The sequence below is a fragment of the Neolamprologus multifasciatus genome, chromosome 10 (assembly GCF_963576455.1).
Source record: "Neolamprologus multifasciatus chromosome 10, fNeoMul1.2, whole genome shotgun sequence".
NCBI lineage: Eukaryota > Metazoa > Chordata > Actinopteri > Cichliformes > Cichlidae > Neolamprologus > Neolamprologus multifasciatus.
Genome location: NC_140448.1, coordinates 13213594 through 13234910, shown reverse-complemented (window position 1 = coordinate 13234910; position 21317 = coordinate 13213594). Strand labels below are relative to the sequence as shown.

General features: G+C 39.6%; 1 protein-coding gene across 3 annotated transcripts in view; it reads left to right on the top strand.

Moving 5' to 3' along the window:
• The first annotated feature begins 67 nt into the window (after nucleotides 1-67).
• LOC146509761 (serine/threonine-protein kinase PAK 3) overlaps nucleotides 68-21317 on the top strand; it is a 49765-nt gene continuing 28515 nt past the window's right edge. Inside the window, exon 1 of one of the 3 annotated variants that reach the window (XM_085174402.1) lies at nucleotides 68-199. The gene's annotated coding sequence lies outside the window, so the exon portion shown is untranslated. Of the gene's footprint in view, nucleotides 200-16795; nucleotides 17015-21317 lie in introns of those variants that run through there. The other 2 variants (XM_085174401.1, XM_085174403.1) reach the window with 2 other exon arrangements.

Sequence of the window (21317 nt, the reverse complement as noted above, 5' to 3'; positions counted from 1 at the left end):
TCTTCAGTCAACTCCTAGTGGGCCAGTGTGAGGCAGGTTGGTGAATAAATTATTCCATTCGCTGACAGAGGCGGCATGGCGGCGCATCCGGGCTCCGAGCTGTAGCCCAAGATGACTGGGGCGGAGATCTCTGACTGGTGGCTTCGAGGCGGTGAGGAGAACTCCCCTCTACGATATTATAATGAGCCTCCTACTGCAGGTAACATTAGAGCCGATGATAGTTTTGTTATTGATTGATTAGCAGCTTAAATTTAATTCATTTATTAGACAATATATAAAAGGGAACAACTTAACAAAACAGGAGGGCTGAGGGACACTCAAAAGTGAACATAGAGCTTTCCCGCCTTGGTTAACTACCCTGACTATCAATTCAGCTAGTTGAGATTAGTTTCTTTGTTGCTACTCGATTATTCGACTAATTTGTATAGTCCTAAAGTCAGACTTTAATGCATACACCCTTACAGCCTTAGTAGACTAATATTAAAGTAGGCCTTAATGGTAGCCTGAGTACTGCATAGCCTGCACATTAGGTTTTTATAAAGTTTTGTAAAGCAGCAACCTCACAGTTTCCTTTTGTATGTCCTTTCCTAACTGATGTGCTCAATGCACTTTTGCAAATGCACGTTTCTAATTATGCATGTCAGGGGTATCACACATGAGGACTGTGGGCCAGAATCAATCGGCAAAAGCAGCCCACTGGATGGAAAATGTGAAGGAGGACGTAAACTATTTATATTTAACTGAATTTTAACAACTTCTACAGCGTCTCCGTCCCACATGGCCATTTATACTACAACAAAGTAAATAATACACAAACAATTAAAAAAAAAAGGTTCCAGTTTTTCACTATCTACTGTAGAAATGTATGATTTTTATAGTGGGTTAATAATATAAATAGAAGACATTCAAGACATTGACAAAAATGTTTTTGTTTCAACATTTTAGAACACCCTGTGCAAATTTTCTCTCATTTTACACAAGTATTTCTTACAATTTAAGCCTTAATCAGAAAAACTGCAATGTATTGTTGAAACATTCAAATTTCAAACATTAAGTATGTAGTGGAACTTTTTATACAATGACAGAAAGGGGAGTTTCACTGGTTCAGCTCATTTAAGATCAAAGTGTGCTCTACTTGGCACTAATATTCACTAATATTCAAGAAGCAGTAGCCAAACAATCCCTGTAGTTAAAATCCCTAAACATCACACACACACATTTGTACCCTTTTTAGTACCTATGTAACATGAAGGTATATAGTGTGATGAGAGCTCACACTATATACACAGGCATAATCACACCATTTGTAGATACATGCATACCTTCATAGGGTGTGAACTTATTTTTTGCTTTTAGTTTTGAAACTTGATGTCTCTGTCCCACTACAGCCTTTGCTTAACTGTTTGCATGATGTTAAAGACTGGTTAACACAGAATTTTCTCACACTAAATGAAAATACGACTGAAGTTATGGTATTTGGAACTCATGCCCCTTTGAACAAGTTAACTGATACCCTCGGCCCTCTTGCTCTTCATCTTTCTCACACTGTAAGGAATCTTGGAGTGTTTTTAGATAGCTCTTTTAAGTTAGAGAAGCAAGTGAAAACAAGTTTTTATCAGTTATGTGAAATTGCCAAAGCTAAGCCTTATCTTCCTCCAAGAGACCTAGAAACACTTATTCATGCCTTCATCACCTCTAGACTAGACTACTGCAATTCTCTCTATTTGGGTCTTCAACACTCATCTCTCCATCGCTTGCAGTTCGTCCAAAATGCTGCTGTGAGTCTTTTAACAGGTGTTAGAATGTATGAACACATCACTCCAGTTTTAGCAAATTTACAAGTATCGTATTGATTCTAAGATTCATTTACTTACTTTTAAAGTTTTAAATAATATGGCGCCCAGTTATTTAAACAAACCCCTCAACATGTATGACCCCAAAAGAGTGCTGAGATCATCTAACTAGATGCTTTTAGCACAACCGAGGTCTCGATTGAATCATAGAGGAGATCGGGCCTTCGCAGTAGCAGCACCCAGACTCTAATCTGCCAGAGGATATTCGTACTTCAGAGTCTATTCAGTCTTTTAAATCACATCTTAAACCTTTTTTACTTTGGCTTTTAATTCGAGTTCAGTTTGAGTACCATCAGGCCTGTTTTATGTTTTTAATGTTAATTTGTTGTCTTCTCATTTATCTATATTTGTTTCTAATTTATCTATATTTGTTTCCCTGTTGATTTCTCTTGTTCTTAACTGATTGTGAAGGACTTTGGTTAACTCTGTTGCTTTTAAATGTGCTATACAAATAAATTTTTAATTGAATTGAATTTTGGTACTATAGCTTTGATTCTAACTTCAAAGTTAATTTAAGTGACAGACTGTACAAGAAAGCCCTGTAAAGTGTGTCATAATTGCTGTCTTGACCAGTGTTTAGAGCAGGGTTTTCAAACTCATTTTACATGTGAGGTCAAATATAGCACATGTCAGTAAAAAGGCCCTTTCTGTCAGTGGAAATAAGTTTAGATGCACATTTTATTCCTGCCATATTTCAGTATATGAAAAAATGAAGTGCAATTTCAACAGCACATCTCAGTTGTATTGCATGGTAGAGAAATGCCACTCTATTTAATTAAAGAAATTTGTCAACATGAACCTTTGGGGCTTAAATTGTAAAACATAAATGTGTAAAATTACAGAAAAAGTTCTGGCAGTTCATTGTCCAGACTTTTAATGGAGAAAGTTTTTCTTAACCCACAAATAATAATAAAAAAAAACAGACATTTCGATTGTGCGTTATCCATCCATTTACTTCCACCAGGTCGCAAGGGCATCAGCCCAAGCAGAGAAGCCCAGACCTCCCTCTCCCCAACCACCTCCTCCAGCTTATCCAGGGGAACACCAAGGCATTCCCAGGCTAGCCGAGAGATATAATCTCTCCAGGTGTCCTGGGTCTGCCCTGGGGCCTCCTGCTGGTGGGACATGCCCGTAAAACCTCGCCCAGAAGGTGCCTAGGGGGCATCCTTGTCAGATGCCCGAACCACCATAACTGGCTCCTTTTGATGTGGAGGAGCAGCGGCTCTACTCTGAGCCCCTCCCAAATGGCCGGACCTCTAACCCTATCTCTAAGGGAGAGGCCAGCCACCCTTCGGAGAAAACCCATTTCTGCCACTTGTATTCACAATCTTGTTCTATTGGTCACTACCCACAGCTCGTGACCATAGGTGAGGGTAGGGGCGTAGATCGACCCGTAAATTGAGAGCTTCGCTTTTACACTCAGCTTCACCACAACAGACCGGTACAGCGTCCGGATCACTGCAGCCGCTGCACCAATCCGTCTGTCGATTGTGCGTTGTGTGGGGGGGAAAAAAAGAAACAAGCTATTTTTTTTTGTCATTTAATTATCTATTATCTTGATGTACTAAAGACTGAGGGAGTGGACATTAATCAGTCAGACAAGCTTTAAAATTTTTGAAAGTAGACTTAAAAGTCCACAATGTATGCTCTTCTTCACATTTTTCAAAGATTTCTGATCCTGTGCCTTTTGTTCAACACCCCTGGTCTACACTGAGCCTTTTATAAACCTCTGCATCAGCTACAAATTGTGTGCAGTGTACAGGCAGCTTCTTTTCACTTCCATCACCTTTGAATTATAATTATCAAAATTTCAAGACACGGAAAACTTGATTTTTGGTGGTGACAAGGAAACATTTACTGAAAATGATAGATTTTCAGTAAATGTATAGCTTTGTCCGTCATTGAAACAGAAACATTAGAACTTAAACTTTAAATATATATATATATAATAATAATAATAATAATAATAATAATGGATTGCATTTATATAGCGCTTTTCTACGCACCCAAAGCGCTTTACAATTACACTATTCATTCACTCTCACATTCACACACTGGTGGAGGCAGCTACAGTTGTAGCCACAGCTGCCCTGGGACAGACTGACAGAAGCAAGGCTGCCATATCGCGCCATCGGCCCCTCTGGCATAAAAAATAAGTGTGAACTGAACTAAACCTCATTGTCTTGTGTTATGGCCGCGATGTTGAGCTGATTTTACATCATGTCCACGGTGAAGTTACATGAAGTGAGCTCGACCTAAATCATAAATGTTTGAAGTTATGGAAAAGGTTCTGGTAGTTCATTACTCAGACTGTCCTGTTAGTATAAATTAAAATATGAAGTTTATACTAACTCATAGAAAACGTTCGTGTACTTTGATGTTGTATTGATGGATCAAGTAAAAGGTATGAAAATACAATTAAAAGTTCAAAAAGCACTCCTTCACTTTTTATAAACTGAGTGGGCTGGATTGGAGTCTCCTTTGTTATCATTTTTAAGCAGGGGCAAGAGATACTGGAATTTCCTGTATCTTGTTTTTAAAACCTTTAGGAAGATAACATACTCACTTAAAATAACAGTTAATGGTCCAACCCTAAAGTGAATCTCTCGACGTGGCATGCTTTATACCCTGCATGTTTTTAGCTAGTTTTTTTTTCCAGTTTGATTTTCTATGATACAAATTAAATGTAAAGTAAGCTATGGTAAAATGAAGCCAACACAAGTTGTGAAACATGTTTAATTTGACCTGGCCTGCTCAGTAAACTCCTTTTCCTTCCCCCGGCGATAAAGACTGATATATAATATTAATAGCAATATTATTGTGCTTATTAATATGCAATATATATTTGTGTAAGCTCATTATTTAGAGCAGTTTATTTACAAAATTAGTTATAAAGTTTCTCTAGGTGCAAAAATAGAACCCACCCCAGTCCATCTTCATAATTTTTTTTAACAGCATATACTTCTGTCTCCTTGGCAGCTTGTTTCTGCCACTGAAAAAAAAGTATTTAATGAGAGCAAATTCCACGTTCTAGTCCTTATTTTCTATATTTCCCAAGATGTTTCAGTTAGTATGTTGAAATTTTGAGATAATAAATTTTACTTATGGATTGCAGTTTATTTGTTTTATTTTTGTTTTTATTTTTTTCAGAGGTGGAAACCAGGATCCATAGTCTCCCAATCTTTTGTATTTTGTACCTTATAATAAAAGATAAAGAGATGCTGTGCTGAGGGTGGTGCTATAGCATTTGGGATTTACTGAAGATGCTGTCCTTTAATTATCCAGTAGGGGGAGACAAAACATGATTTTGATACTATGCTGAGAGTACACCATGGACTGCAGATATTCACCTTGGTAGGATGTCTTTTATATAAGTTATTCTTCTGGCTTAACATGTTGCAGTTACTGTTGTTGCTCTGCAGAAACTTTGAACCCTAAATGTTACCTTTTAGCTTTTAGCAGATAAAGGAAGGCATTGCTTTTGAGAAGGTAGTTTTGTAGTCATGAGAAATTCTCAGATTGCGGTTGGTATGACTAATGAGTCTAAACAACAGAACGGCATCATTCCAGCCACAGAGAGGCTCCGACACTGCTGCTGTGCCAACTTTAGTCTTCAGGTAAACAATGCCTCTAGTGAAATGTTGGAAGACGCTATTATCGCTCAAAAAAATCTGTGAAAGTTTGAATTTGTGAGATACATTATATTAAAACATTTTATTGACATTTAAACTTAGAATCGCAATATATTTGAAAATAATTGTGTTTTGATTATCTCACTGAAAATGTACAGTAATCTTTTTAATATCACGAATCTCTTTATTTAGGTGTTCTGGGAGGCTAATATAATAATAAACTAGAAGGCTTCAATAATGTTAAGAAAACTTTTTTGATTTAAGCCACACTAAATAGAAACAGGAGCCTAACGCTTGATGTACTTTCCCTTAGAGTTGACAGTATGCTCTTATAATTGGGTTCCAAAGCAGTGTCTTAGAGTCTGCTGGGTAAATGAGTCACCCCCAGCCTCTAATCTTTATAGAAGTGGAAAACAGAAGAGAGGGTACCTGTTCCCCCGCCTCTGTCTTTCTCTTTTCTCATGCTAATGAGGGTGCGGTCCTCAATCCCGGGCACCATCTGTCCTTCCTCAGGGTCTGGGCCCCAGCACTCCAGACGTGTCCAATTGTTAGTGTGTGTCCAAGCAGAAAGTGGTGACTACACATGGTTCTTGTGGCCCAATAGGCTGTACATCAAGAGCACGAGCCTTGATGCTTTGTGTTCAGGAACCTCCACTGTTTGCTCTGCGTGTTCAGATTTTGTGTGTGATGTCATTGTAAGTAACCGTTGACCAAGGGATCACTGACAGGTCAGCATGCTATTGTAAGTGTCACTGTCATAAGATATATTGGAGGTATTATGACTCATGTCTTGACTTAGCTAACAACTATAAATTTGATGCACAATTCATTCAATGTTGGCAGAGTGATGAGCACAGTTTTAATGATTCAAATTGAAATATGATTTTAGTTTTTGCTACATTTAAATTGTGCATTGCAAAAAAAAAATATAGGACCACATAAACAATAAATAAAAACAAGGTATGGTATTGTGTCAAAGTACTGAGCCATCTCTCTATATTTTCCAAGGAAAATGCAGAACACATGCAAACAGGCATGGAGATACAGCATATAAAGCAAAAACAGAGTTTGCACTATTCTAACAAGCTTTAAAGTAAATGTTTGTTGTGAAAGTCTTTATTTGGAACTCTCTTAGGCAAGCTTTCTTGTAATTTCTTTAACCATGTATGCTTTTTATTGCATTGGCAGTGTGTTTGGAATCAATGTCATGTTGAAAAATGAAGCTATTGGCAATCAAGCTGCACACCATGCCCATATACTGCAAGTTATCATCTAACAGCTCTTTGGTAGTTGTCTTGTTGGTGCAAAATGCTATTTTATGCCTGTCAAACTGCTCAACCTTCGACATTGTTCATTCAATGTGTATTATTTGTCTTTGCAATAGGCTGCTGGTAACAAAGTACCTAAAGATGCCATTTAAAATTAGTTCTTTGCTACATTGCCTTGATTTAGGTGCATTTTTGGGTGTTTGTAAAGAAAGGTCAGGTAAGTGTGAACGGCTTCAATATTGTTTTACCTGTCCAAAGAAAAACTACAGAAAGCTTAGCTAAAAATATAAAGAATGAGGAATTGCTCAAGATTTTTGCACATAGCAGAGTAATGACACAGAAAATGTATTTTCTTTCAAGTCGCTGTCCACCAAAATAGGATAACATATTCTGCAGTATATTCTTCATGCATTCAACCAAAGGAGGTGGATGCTGTGACCTCCTTGAGCTAATTAGTAAAGCTTTGGTGACATGCATCATCCCCACTGAGCTTAGATGAAATTGGGTGTCTGAGATGTGACAGATGGATGAATGAACTCAAGGACCAAACTGCCCTTTCTTAAGTCCATTATTGTAGTGGGAATAATAGAGTGATATATCAAAATGTCATTTGAAATTTCAGGAATAATAACCGGACATGATAACCTTTTGATTTAAATAAAACTAATTATTTTCTAGAGTCTGAAAGATTAAAGGATGGGTAAGTTGCAAAATATTCAAAAGTCAAATTAGGTAAATATTTTCAAAAGTTGCTCCCTAAAACAGCAAACTGTTGAACTTTAAAGTCAAAAGAAAAGTCTTTTGGGGGGCCTTCACATTCTCACGCAAGGAAAATTTGGAGGAATATGCCCTTTCGTCATAAATTCAGTAAAAAAAATTTCTCATCTTGTCTTTCTATTAAGTATTATGCAGCTGTAATGAGGTGTGCACAGTAACCCATCTAAGAATCCTTGTGAACTGACAAGCTAGTTTACCAGTAAACTGACACTACACTGACAAGCAGATTATGACTTTTCATTGGGCATGCCCTCCTCATTTTCAAAGCTACATGCTGCTGGCTGCATTGAGATTAGTTATTGAACTGTCTAAGCAAAGGGAAACAAGGCCGCTTCAGAGCGACTGCACACAATAAGCCAGCTGTCAGTGGGAGGGGCTTTTTTTCAGACCAGTGTTGTCATGGATAGTACTTTTGTGCTGCATTGCCCTTTGAGAGTTGATAGGTGCGCGTATGCAAAGCTGCTATGCACTGATTAATATTGACAGAAGGCTTGATCGAGGACAGGCAAGTGGGCAGAGTTCAAGCGTGCAGCGAGGTTTATGCAACACACAAATGTCAGTAAAGGTGACGTGAAATATGGACACCCTGTTTGCACACTCGTAGTTTGTGAATAACCATGAGGGGAGACAGCCTGCAGAGTGTGTATTTGTCCAAGAAAGTCTGATGCATATGGATAGGGAGGACTAGATCAGCCAGATCGCCCCAAAACAAGACAAGAGGACACAGTATGATCTGATAGACTGTGGTTACAGTGTCATTACAGCTGCCACGAAAAAATAGCTTGTTTCTAGACACACACGCGCATGCACACACACACTAACTGATTCCCAGAGGTCTTTCATTTACCTCCTCACACCTGTTTTACATTCAAAGGTGTGTCCCTGAGCCCCGTCTTGGCAGCATCAGAGCTGATGTCCTTGGTCAGTGTTTTGTTTGAGTGTGATTTCACAATGCTACACCGAATGATAAACCTGCACCTCTATGCTGCAATAACAGTGAAATAATGTACAACAAGAGTGGTTTAGTGTTATGATTTTTAAACCGTCGTTTACAGGCTTCCTTTGTTATAATTGGGTTACAAAGGGATCCAAACAGTGCAAGACTAATATGCATTTTCATAAGGTAATCTAGTGGCCTTTAGGCAGAATTTCTTTTTTATTGTGTTTAAAAATGTGATGTAACACCATGCCATTTTAAATGAATTACACTGATGACTTATTATATCACAATTTTACTCATTTAAAAGTGTTTTGCTAAGCCCAAGCTTGTTACATACCACTGTAATACTGAACAGTCTGCAGCCTTGTTTTAAAGACTGAGACCCCAAATCCCCCCACACCTACCCACTCCACCAAAAGACCAGATTTCCCACACTGCATCTATCAGAGGCTGTAGTGTCCTGAATGGTAAACCTTAATTTGTTTAACAGCATAATGAGACTGTGCTGAGTGCATACTACTTAACACTAACATCTATTTATTACCTTTTTTTTATCAGAACAAATGTATCAAATTGATTTTATAGCTGTTACATTACATTAAACACATCGTATAAGTGTTACTCTTCTCAGAGTAGCGCACACTACTCTACACAAAATATCAAAAAGACCAGCCTCCATTCACACCAGCGCCACACCACCCACATGGATAACAGTGTGGCACAGCCTACCATCCATGATCCAAAACACAGAGTAGCAGAATATATTCTCCCTTTCAGCCTTCGCATCATCTTTGAATAGACCAGTTGGGGGAGAAAAACGTAATAGTCTGCATTTAAAATCATTGCAAAACAGCTATGTTAAGTGCACAACATTAAACCGTGCTGTAATCTGTAATTACTGTGCTCTGCTCTCTGTGCTTACATTACAGTTCAGCATTTTTCACTCTGAAAAATGAGCAGGCTTAATGAGCGCCTGTCGTAACCTATCAATAGGTTAGTCATAATCAGCAGGATAGAGGCCCACTGACCTCAATTATGTTCCTTTGGGGATAATCTCAGCTGCACCAGCATACACAGAAACTTATTCTGATTGTGGTTGTTGCACAGATGAGTGTCTTATACATGACACAGTGCACAGTGGAGGGTTTAGACGAGGTAATTTGATATGGTAAAATTTAGTGAATGAAAACAACAAAAGACAAGCATGCTAAGAAAGTATGCTTTCCTAAACTACTAACCTAATCAGCATTAACAATTATTTTAGCATTGTGTAGTTGCTAAAATAATTTATTGATGCCCATACAAGAAATCAAAGTTGCCTTTGGGGGTTTTACATTCTTTACATACACCTCTGCTATATATATATATAATTTCCTGTGAGGCTTAAAAGTCTCTCTGAAGATTCCCTCTACCTCTTCTCCCAAGGCGCAGTGAGCTCTACCATAATGTGATAATCTAAACCATAATTTGATATGTTTTATACACTAGTGATTTACCACCGCTGTGATTATTTGATTCCAAACCAAAGAACCCATCATCTCAAATGTCTTCCTTCCATTTTGCACAGTGAAAGGCTTCATTCTTCTTGGACTGATGAAGAAGAATCCTCAGGAAATGCTGTACACAAGCCGTGATGACATTTCACATTTATATTGCAGACAGTTATGCTTGCAAAATGTGTGATGTTTTGGTTGATCACTGGCTTTACAGAGTTGGTTACCAGAGCGGTTCACCCTGAGATCAAAAAGGTGGAACAGGATTGGAAAGCTTCTTTGCATTTCCTTTTCCTCAGAAGGCAAAAACCTTTAAAGAATCAATAATAAATCCACATCTAACAATTCTTTATAGCAGTATGTATAAGATACTGGAAAAACTAGTTCACTTCTTTAATGTTACTTGCCTATGTGGTGTTAAATATATACAGTATCCTGCTAATAAGACACGTCATCAAACAAAACTGCATCTCGAAAAGTATGGCTTAGAAGATGAATCTATATTTTCCTTGAAATGAGTCACATGCCATACAAATATATTCTAGGCTTGTTAATAATGTTCCGCAGTAATCGAGATCCCACCATGAATTCAATTCAGTCTACTTCAGTTTTATTTATATAGTGTCAAATTACAACAGCGCTCGCCTCAAGGTGCTTTATATGGTAAGGTAGAGACACTGCAATAATACAGAGAGAACCCCACCAATTAAATTATCCAATGAGAGCAAGCACTTGGCAACAAGGGGAAGGAAAAACTCTCTTTTAATTGGGAGAAACTTCCAGCAGAACCAGGCTCAGGGAGGGGCAGCCATCTGCTGTGACCGGTTAGAGATGATGGGAGGAAGGGACCCTACGCCATAACCTTCCACACCAATAAGAAGCATTGTGGGCTGTGTCGGCCCCAACACATAGTTATATTTCTCAGGAGATGCATGTCAGATTACATGGGTGGTTACGTCATAGGGTAAAGAAGGCTTTCCAGTTACACTGTAAGTTAATACGTAGATTTCCTGCTGAAGCAAAAATTGCACATTGAGCCCTTTATATTTACACATACAAGGTATTTGGAAAACATAACTTTTTCTATGCATTTTTGTCCAGAAATAAACAATTTTGTTGACTGAAAATCAAGCTTTTGAAAAAATTTTCCAGGTTGATGATTTTCAGAATCTCCATTTCATTGATTACATGTGGATAATAAAAAAGAAATATAACTTAAAGGTGCACACTTGATGTCAGATTGTGTATGCTATTGTTCATAAGTTTCTGATTGGCCAATATTCTCTACAGTATCAACACCTGTTGCTGTAGCTCTTGTTTTGCATTTCCCGAGGTTTGAGATCTTTCCCAAAATGAAAGATACTTGTGTACTTGAGGAAGGAGACTTATGCTGGAAAGCTGCATCTATAAACCATTTAGGTGCAGTGCATAGGCTCATATATCTGTGAGTCAGATATCAGACTAATAAAATACTGGAATTTTAGTCTGCAATAGTGTATGGAAAGCACAGCTGTCAGTTAAGGCTGCTACACTCCTAGCTATGAGAATTAACATAATCCATATGCAGAAGTTATTAAGAACAACCACAGTACAGTTGTTATGAAGGGGAAGGCAATGTACCAGTTTGTTATAAAAAATTATTAAATATTATTTTTAAATGTTTTGTGTACCTGGGTATTTTAACAGGTCTGTTCATGTAGTGTTTAACTCTAGTTTTTGGCACTTCTACAATGGCTTCATTTTGCCAGTTTGGAAGTTGGTTTAAAGAAAAAAATATTTTAACATGTGAGCAAAAGGGAGGAAAAAGAGCACTGAAGTGAAATAAGCTGGCAATATGCTTTAAATTACCACTTTGTGGCTCTGTTTTTGTCAGAACCTACTTTATTAATATACTGTAGTGCAGGGGTAGGCAACTCCAGGCCTCGAGTGCCGGTTTCCTGCAGGTTTTAGATGTGTCCTTGATCAAACACCGCTGATTCAAATGGCTAAATTACCTCCTCAACATGTCTTGAAGTTCTCCAGGGGTCTGGTAATGAACTAATCATTTGATTCAGGTGTGTTGACCCAGGGTGAGATCTAAAACCTGCAGGACACCGGCACTCGAGGCCTGGCGTTGCCTACCCCTGCTGTAGTGTATACAGTGCCATGAAAAATTATTTGAACCTTTCTTGAGTCCTTTGCATATTTGTAATGCTTAAATGTTTGATATTACAAAGATAATCTGGGTAAATATAAAATGCAATATTCTAATTAAGCTCATCTTGTAACCGGAAGGTTGCCGGTTCTTTTCCCAGCTCTGTCTGTCTTGGTTGTTGTGTCCTTGGGCAAGACACTTCACCCTACCGCCTACTGGTGATGGCCAGAGGGGCCGATTGCGTGATATGGCAGCCTCGCTTCTGTCAGTCTGTCCCAGGGCAGCTGTGGCAACAACTGTAGCTCGCCTCCACCAGTGTGTGAATGTGAGAGTGAATGAATAGTGTAATTGTAAAGTGCTTTGAGGGTCCCGAAAAGCGCTATATAAATGCAATCCATTATTATTATTATTATTATTATTATTATTATTATTATTATTATTATTATCGGCCTGTTTAAGGTTCATCCTAAAGTGTCACAATCTGATTTGAGTCCATATTTTGACTAGGAAACTCTAAAAGCCACCATTTTGGTTTTTCTGAGATATTTAGAGGGGGACTTGCAGGTGATTGTAGACCATTATCCTGCTGCATAACCCAAGGCAAACCCTGATGGCCAGACATTCTCCTTGAAAATGTTTTTCCAGAGAGCAGAATTTATGTCTCCATCAGTTAGGGCAAGTTTTCCAGGTCCAGCCCCAGACCATTACACTACCACCACCATGTTTGACTGTTAGGATCTTTTTATCTTTTTTTTATGAAATGCTGTGTTAGTTTTATACCAGATCTAATGAGACCTAAACATTCCAGAAAAGTTCAGAATATTTTCACAAAGTCTTGGGAATCATCACAATGTTTTTACAGCAAATGTGACACGAGGCTTTTTGAGATGAGGTTTTTTTTTCCTCTTGAATCTCTTTGATGGGTGCCATTTTTGCCCAGTCTCTTTGTTGTTGGTGTTGAATCATGAACTCTGACAAATGAAGCTTGCAGTTCTTCAGAAGTTGCTCTGGGTTCTCATGTGGGGATGGATCATCTCAGGTGTTCTCCCGACCAAAGTTTGGTCTGTTTTTAGCATCTTTTTACTGCCATTTGTGTCTGCCACTCAGGGACTCTCACATTAACTTTTATTGAGGGAGGGGGAAGTTAGCGTTCATCGAAACTAGCGAGCTAACTTCGTTAAACTTCATAAATCCTGTTTTTAATGGATGCCTGGATGTTAAACTTAATTGTTACACCTGGTAGAGCAGCCACACTGATCATTTTATTAGAGATGAAAGAATGTAACTCTCAACGATGCTGCAGTGGTTGTTTCACTTTGTGAACTGAAGAGGAGTTTGGCCCCGGAAACGGCTAATGGCGTCAGGCTAAAGAGGGTGATGGCTCTCACAGTAGTGGAGCCTTTGAATTGGCTTTGTAACCCCTTCCAGACTGATAGATATCAATGACTGTGTTTCTTATCTGTTCTTGAGTTATCTGTTATTGAGTCTACTTCTTTGTCAGACAGGTTCCATTTAAGTAAGTTATTGATTAGACTCTGTCTTGCAGTAATCAAGATACCAAAACAGAACTCAGCTTTCCAAAAAGTGTGGTTAGTCGATTATCTTTGAGTAAGTCAGGAAGGGGGCAAATAGTTTTTCACTGCACTGTATATGTTTCAGGCAAGATTCTACGTAGATATATGTAGAAACTCATCTTTCTCTGTCTACAACACTGGTAAATTTCAGACAGGGCTTATTACAAAATGTCACCACAGAGATGCGCTCTGCCTCCAAGGATATTATAGGATTCATTATATAAACCTGATCACTGACAGGAGCCTATGGATACTAGTAAATCATGCTCCTCTGAGATTCAGCTGCGACTTGTCCTGTCGGCTCCTGATCTGAGCTTTTACTGCCAAGCATTAGGAAATGATTTGCCTTGTGTATTGCTGAGCTAAGTTTAAGTAGGAGGAGCACATATTTAGAAAAGTATTGCATGATTCACTGCAGCAGTGAGAATGGAAAATATATTAGTAATGGCAACACACAAATACAGCACAATTCTTGATGGAAGCAGAAAAGCTTAATGTGTGTAAATCTAAAAAATGTTCTTATTAATTTGTTGTGCTGATCCTAATTAAAACATGTCATGCATGCTTATCCATTGTGATTTATAATGGGGTAGCAGGTATGAGTACAGAATTTCTAAAGGGCATGTGGCTGTGAAAGAAGCACACCGGCTTTAGTAGGAGGTCTGTGCCCTTTCTAATCATTGTTGCCATCCCGGTTTGGGTTTTGTTTTGTTTGTTTGTTTATTTTTTCAGGATACAAAGGGCCTTCTTTTCTCATGGGCCACATAAAGCACATTAATCCAGGTGAAAAGTATAATCCTTTATTCATTTTACCTGGTAATTTAACTCAAAACAAAAAGAGGAGGAGTAAAACATAATTTGTTCATTTGGATATTAGCATAAGCACACATTTCTTAATTAGGTGGAAGGTCAAGAAGCTGGGCAGAGTGTCGGAAACTTGCAGTGCTTTGTAACTGTGGAGCCTGGTCGATTTCATAAGCATAGTTGGTGAAAAGTCCCAGGAAAAAAATGGGACATCTGAGATAATGAATTGATCATTCCTGGTTCCCGCTGTGGCCTGATGGTGGCTCAGTAATAAACACTGCTACCTCACAAAAAATGAGCTCAACGAAACGGGAGTCGCCTGTCAAGTTCAAATGTTCCTGTGGCTAAGCTAAATTAGCCATTTTCCTTCTTTTCTATATGGGCAGGGTTTAATGAGTTCATCCTAAACACTTGCCTGCAATAGATAAAAGGTATACTGTCAGAAAATAAATGTGCACTAGATCATTCCTGAATGTAAAATCCTCAGGATTTGAGAGCCTGAGGATTATTACCAAACACTAACACCTAATATTATTCTAAAAAAAAAAATCTAATTATTAAATAAATAATTCAAAGCTGTTTTTTTTTTAGTTTTCTTTAAAAATATATTTGCTGTTCATTAAAAAAAAAAAAAAATCTTAAAAGCTACCTTCAAATGTGAATGAAAGCACTGCAAGGGGGCATTATCTTCCTGCAGTTCTCCATTTGAGTGAACAGACTGTCACCGAACAGCCATATTACTCTCTGACAAGGAATCGACATTACAGGGGTTGTCAGGACAACCAGCCATGATTCACAGAGCCACAGATAGGCCTCCACCTTGAGCTAAAAGCACTAGCCATGAGACTGAGCAGATGCTGTGCCAGTCAGCCAATCACAGGTGAGATAGAGGAAAAGGATGACATCATAGGCAAATTAGGGCAACTGCAGCGACAGTTTTGGTTGTCGTGTTCGCCTGCTTATGAACTCAGAGACTCCGGTTACACTACCTGCAAGTGTTTGGTGAATTTATCTCAAATTTCAAGGCATAGGGGAACAAACAAACAAACTAAATGAATGTTGGTAAATATTAATATGAAAAACCCCCCCACTGTTATTATGTTAATTTGTCATTAAAACATGTTCTCAGTTACATTAAAATAGATATGATAAGAGCACTAACCACAAAAGCAACTTTATATATAAACATTGATACAGAAAATTAAATGTTATTTTGTTTTGGGTTTTTTTTTTTAAAAAAAAACATGGGGAACAGATTTTGACCTGTAAAGTAGGTAGTTTATCCTTGCATAGCAACAGCAACTAATTTGTTAAATAAGCAAGACAAAGAAAACCCATTAGGCTGAAAGTAGCAATAGCTGTAGTATATATAATAATCCATCCATCTATCTTCTTCCGCTTTGTCTGAGGCCGGGTTGCGGGGGCATCAGCCCAAGCAGAGAAGCCCAGACCTCCCTCTACCCAGCCACCTCCTCTGGCTTATCCGGGGAAACACCAAGGTGTTCCCAGGCTTGCCGAGAGATATAATCTCTCAAGCGTGTCCTGGGTCTGCCCCTGGGGCCTCCTCCCGGTGGGACGTGCCCGGAACACCTCACCCAGGAGGCGCCCAGGAGGCATACTTGTCAAATGCCCGAACCACCTCAGCTGGCTCCTTTCAATGTGGAGGAGCAGCAGCTCTACTCTGAGCCCCTCCCAGATGGCTGAACTTCTCACCCTATCTCTAAGTGAGAGGCCAGCCACCCTCCAGAGAAAACCCATTTCTGCCACTTGTATTCACGATCTTGTTGTTTTGGTCACTACCCACAGCTCGTGGCCATAGGTGAGGGTAGGGACGTAGATCGACCGGTAAATTGAGAGCCCTATAATAATAATAATAATAATAATAATAATAATAATACAAATGTTTGGATGCATTTGTTTTCCTTATGCAATTAACTGTAAAGTCATCTCTACTTTTCTTGCAAATTAATTCTCTCTGACTTTGATGCTATTCTAGCAGAAATGTTTGAGAGGCTTTGCCAGTTCTGATTGTTTATATGAACTCACCTGTGCTAAGCTGTTCTGTTCTTATTAAATCTGATGTTTTTTGAAGTCACAGCGGCATGCACTCACAGCTCAGGTTAGCATCGTGTTCAGTGTCTTCCATGTTTGCAACAGAAACAGTCTTGAGCTTAATGTGCAGCATAATGCCATCCTCCCATCATACTCCCTCTGCAGCTTTGAGCTGTTAACCAGAAAACCAACTGTGTCTGCCTGTTGTCTTTCCCCTCCCCTGGACCAGCTGCCTGCATTAATATTCAATCCCTCAGCCAATCAGCAAACCAGGGTGGATGACATCATGGGCTAGGGAACAGTGAGCAGCCAGTGAAGCATCCAGCCTGCCGAACAAGCTTGCTTTTAGGGTCAGGAACTGGTCTGACAAGAGAATGGCAATCCTGCCTTTAAACTGTCATTAGGACTGTACGATCAGCGATGAATCTACCACTACTCCGGGCCCAAAGGCGTAACCTGAGCAAGAGAATGTGAAGACATATTTCAGGTAATTCCCTCTCTGTGTGTGCAATAAGGGATGTGGAAGGGGGAGGCAGAGGAAGGAGGAGAGGAGGGGGGGCTGTGTATGTAGGGGTGCTTTGTAGCCTTATTTTCTTCCTCCACTCTGCATTCTGCCCTGCTAAGGAGGCAGCTGTTTCATCAGCAGTCTCTCAGTGAGGGCGAGATGGAAATGGATGCCTGCATCAGATGGCACGGGCATGTTTTATATCATTATATACCATCCTGTGCATCACATTGTTTCTGTGTACACTCCCTTTTGCCTCACAAATAGCATCTTTATTGAAGGAGGGGTGCAAAAATCAATGGTGGCATTTGTACAGGCCTTGTGGGTATGTGTGTGTGTGTGTTTGTGTGTGTGTCAGTCCTGGAGAAATGCAGCAGCTGCAGCAGCAACACTGAAACAAAAAAGAAGCAACGCTATTTTGGGTCTGTAAACCCGCGGCTTATGGATGGATGTGAGCTGTATATGCTTCGGAGGGTACGTGGGTGTGTGTGGGGTGGGGGGGTGGATGGTTAATATGCTGATGGATGCTCTTTTGTTATCTCTGCACCGCCTCACGTATGGCCTCTCTAGAGTGGGCTTCAAGAAGAAATGAGTTGTATTTCCATTTGTGCCTTTCAGTGATCTCTCACCCACACAGCGGAGAAGTGCCTCCGCTTCCTCGCTTTAACATGGATGTGTGTAGCAGCTTCATGGCGGCTGTGGTGACAGGGAGATATACAACATCTGGTCACCTGACTTCACTGGGGATCGGAGTGGGGGTGGGGGCCGGTGCTGTGAAAGCTGAGCTATTCTACCTCAGATTCTTCTACAGCTCTCGGTGGTAGAGGAAGATGGAAGAATTGGCCACAGTACAAAGCTGAATCTGTGCCTCTCCATCACCTGTGCCGATTTAAATTTTGCCGTCCGGGCCAACGTAGAGGAAGGACCGATTCCTCTCCCAGGAAGCGCAGTCATCCCTTGAGAAGCAGGGCCTGATGGGAGACCTGTTGTCTGGCTTTAGTGTGAAAGAGGAAGATGTTAGGGAGTCATATCAGTGATTTAGGGAGGGTGAGATGATTATAAAGTGGATTGGGGGAGGGGTTACTGAAGCTGTTGCTCGCTATGAACATTGGCCTTTTACATTGAGATAGATGTCTTGCATGCCCTTTCACACTAATCCTCCTGTCCACACTTCAAGCAAATATGACTGCATTTCAAGCAGTTAAACTCCATCTTTTACTACATTTTTGCATTAAAATATATAAGGTGTCTACTATATAAACTCCTCAACACCAAGGCAGTACCATTGGCTTTTTTCCCCCATCACAATTTATCTAATATATGCCCAGAACTCACTGGTTGGTTTATCAAATATTTTTTCTTCCCAGTGTAGCACATTACCCAGCTCCAAGCTTTCCAGAAAAAAGGCCGGATACAGAGTGGTAATCCAATGCAGCGTCACAATCAGAAGGCGGCGAGACAATCAGGTTTTGCTATACCATCAGAGTAGAAGTGTTTAATATTTATGCATCCCTCTGTCGAACTGATCTGCGAAGCTGTCGCTGGAAAATTCGTCTCCACTGATCTCTTGGCTGTGTTTCACACCAGTCTTAGATGCTCTGCTTCACATGCCACATTGCATTATATATTCATCGCACCGTTATCGACACAGGTCTATTACACGCAAATGGGCAATTAATAGCTCTCCATTTTGTATCTGTGCGTGTAGCTGTTTACCATCAACAGAGAGCGTTCTTACCTGTATGAGCTTTTTGCTGCGAGTTGGTTACGCACGCACCTATTATATAAAATAGATATCTCCACTCAAAGTGTTATACTCTTGAATTTTCTGACGAGTGCAGAGTATGCTCAATTTAACTGAAAATGGAAGTGAAATTATAGACTCGGGCATATGTTTGTTATGTAAACAAGCACTCTGCTGGCAAAATGGAAGCATATTGTGGCTTGACTTTAATGCAAATGATTTCCCCACTTGTGACCAACTGACCACTGTGTAACTTTAGCACTTTTCTTTTACTTGTTGATGTTCATTGATTCATCTGCCTAGGCCCGAGTAGCCAAAATAATGCAGTGTTTTTATTTGATGTGATTTTATCAATAACACAATAGGAGCAGCACTTCATTAGTGTACTGAAATGATCCTTTATTTAAAAAACAAACAAAAAACATAACTATGGCAGCCAGTTTGTTTCCATGTGTATTATGTGCTCTTCTGGGTTTCCCCATGTTTTCCATTGCTCAGTGTAACCCAACACACTCGGCTTCTCTTACCTCACCTCAGCTAACAAAAGCAGTAGACACACAACCTCATCTTGGCCTGTAGCCTGCTAACTGGCCTGCCTGAAATATGATAGCAGGACACACACACACACACACACACACACACACACACACACACACACACACACAAAACACATACAACTAAGCCTCCATCTGTTGAGGGCTTAGTCTGAATGAGTTATTCTGCTATTGTTAAGTGAAGTTATCGTTTGGGACTCATGCTGAAAGTGTACTGGCCCTGTGTGTGTATACATGCGTGTGTGTGCTTAAGGGTATAGATGTTCAGAGTGGAGCACTGGTCTTATGGTAGGTGTGTCAGAGCTACAGTCTGTGTTGTGGATTAGCATGTTGGATTGCAAGCCATCTGGCCATTTTGTCTCCAAAAGGGGAGGGGAGTAAGCAGGAGAGATGGATGGAGAGAGACAGAGGAAACACTCACACACTGACACATTGACACAGCTCCCTGTGTAATCTCCCTACTTGATGTCTGTTGCTACTTAGACAAATATACAAGCAAGCTTATTCTATCTGTTTATGTGTTGTTTGTCTGGCTGCGTTCATGAAAAAAAAAGATATTGCCTGCAGTTTATAATGTTTCAAATACACACTGCAAATGTAGCCTCAAGACAGATATTTCAGATGTATTTAAGTTCTAATGCCTTAACAGTAAGATGGATATTCCAGATGGATGCCGGCTGCGGAGAATATAGGGATCAAATTTTGCAGGGGGAGTGAGAGGGTTGGGGGTGGGTTAACAGATTAAAAAGTTTCTCTTGGTCATGGGTTTGCAGAGAGTTGGAGAAGTGAGTGAGCTTGAATAAGTCTGAAGATGAACAGAAAGAAAAATATTAAAGGCCATCAAGTAGGAATAGTTTCCAGAGAACGAAAGGACTCTAGATGATCTGCAGATACTGTGACCACAAGGTGACTGTTTAATCTCCTCTTTTATAAGATGTAACTCCCTGATCATTTGAAATTCACTTTTCAGACCTTTTCTTATTATCATTCTGGTTGTATGTGCTTTGCTTCTTAATGAGAGAACTTCACATTTGCTCCATCTTTCATGATTGTATATCAAAGATTCTTAGTGTGTTTGGAAAACATCTGGAGAGCCAAAGAAAATTCAAGGCAGAGTTTTAATGGAAAAAGTTTTGCTTTTGTCCATATGATCTTAGCTTTGTGTCTTCAGGTAGAGGAGACCTTGGAGCAGTGTTGACACACTGCTTTGCCTCCAGATGAACTACTAGTGCTTCAGTTTCTGGTCTCAGTTGCATCGAAGTAGAGTGAGCGTGTCTCAGCTGATTCTCTTGTTGACACAAATATTAGTCCCATGCTAGTGTTTGCCTATGCAAAACCACAATGTAGCTCTGTGCACTTAGCAGGGGAAAGGTTATTAAAGTAGAGCACAGTCGGCTGTAGTGAGAGAACAGTAAGGCTATGTGATGAACAAACAGAACACACCACAAAGCTTTTTAACGCTTCGCACAGTTTCAAGGGAAACTATTTAGTGACCTTGCATACTTTGCTGGAATAAAAAAAAAAAAGAAAGCACTTGGGGAGACTGTTTCCACTCTTTCCTTCAGTCATTACAATTGGTACATCTTAGCCCTTTGAACGGTACTCGGAGCAGGTGCACCAGCTGGCTTAGGAGGGAAATCATGCCCCTTTATGCCTCCAGATGGCCCTCGGAAAAGCTCATCCATCCCACAATAGTGGATAAAACCCTGTGGTACCTTTTTTTTTTAAACCTGACAATAATAAAACATGTGATGCTCACCTGTACTTAGACATGCTACGGGTTATATAGAAAGTCAGGTCAGCAGTCTTTGAAGAAAGAAATGAAAGTATAGTTTGATTCTAAACTGAGACAAATTACCTGTTAGTCATGAGACTTTTTACCTGTAGTAAGCCTGTAAAATGAAAAACTGGGTGTGTGAATGATGCCTCTTGTTATTCTTTTTGGAATTCATGTTAAGGTTATAATTTACATTTAAAGATTCATTAA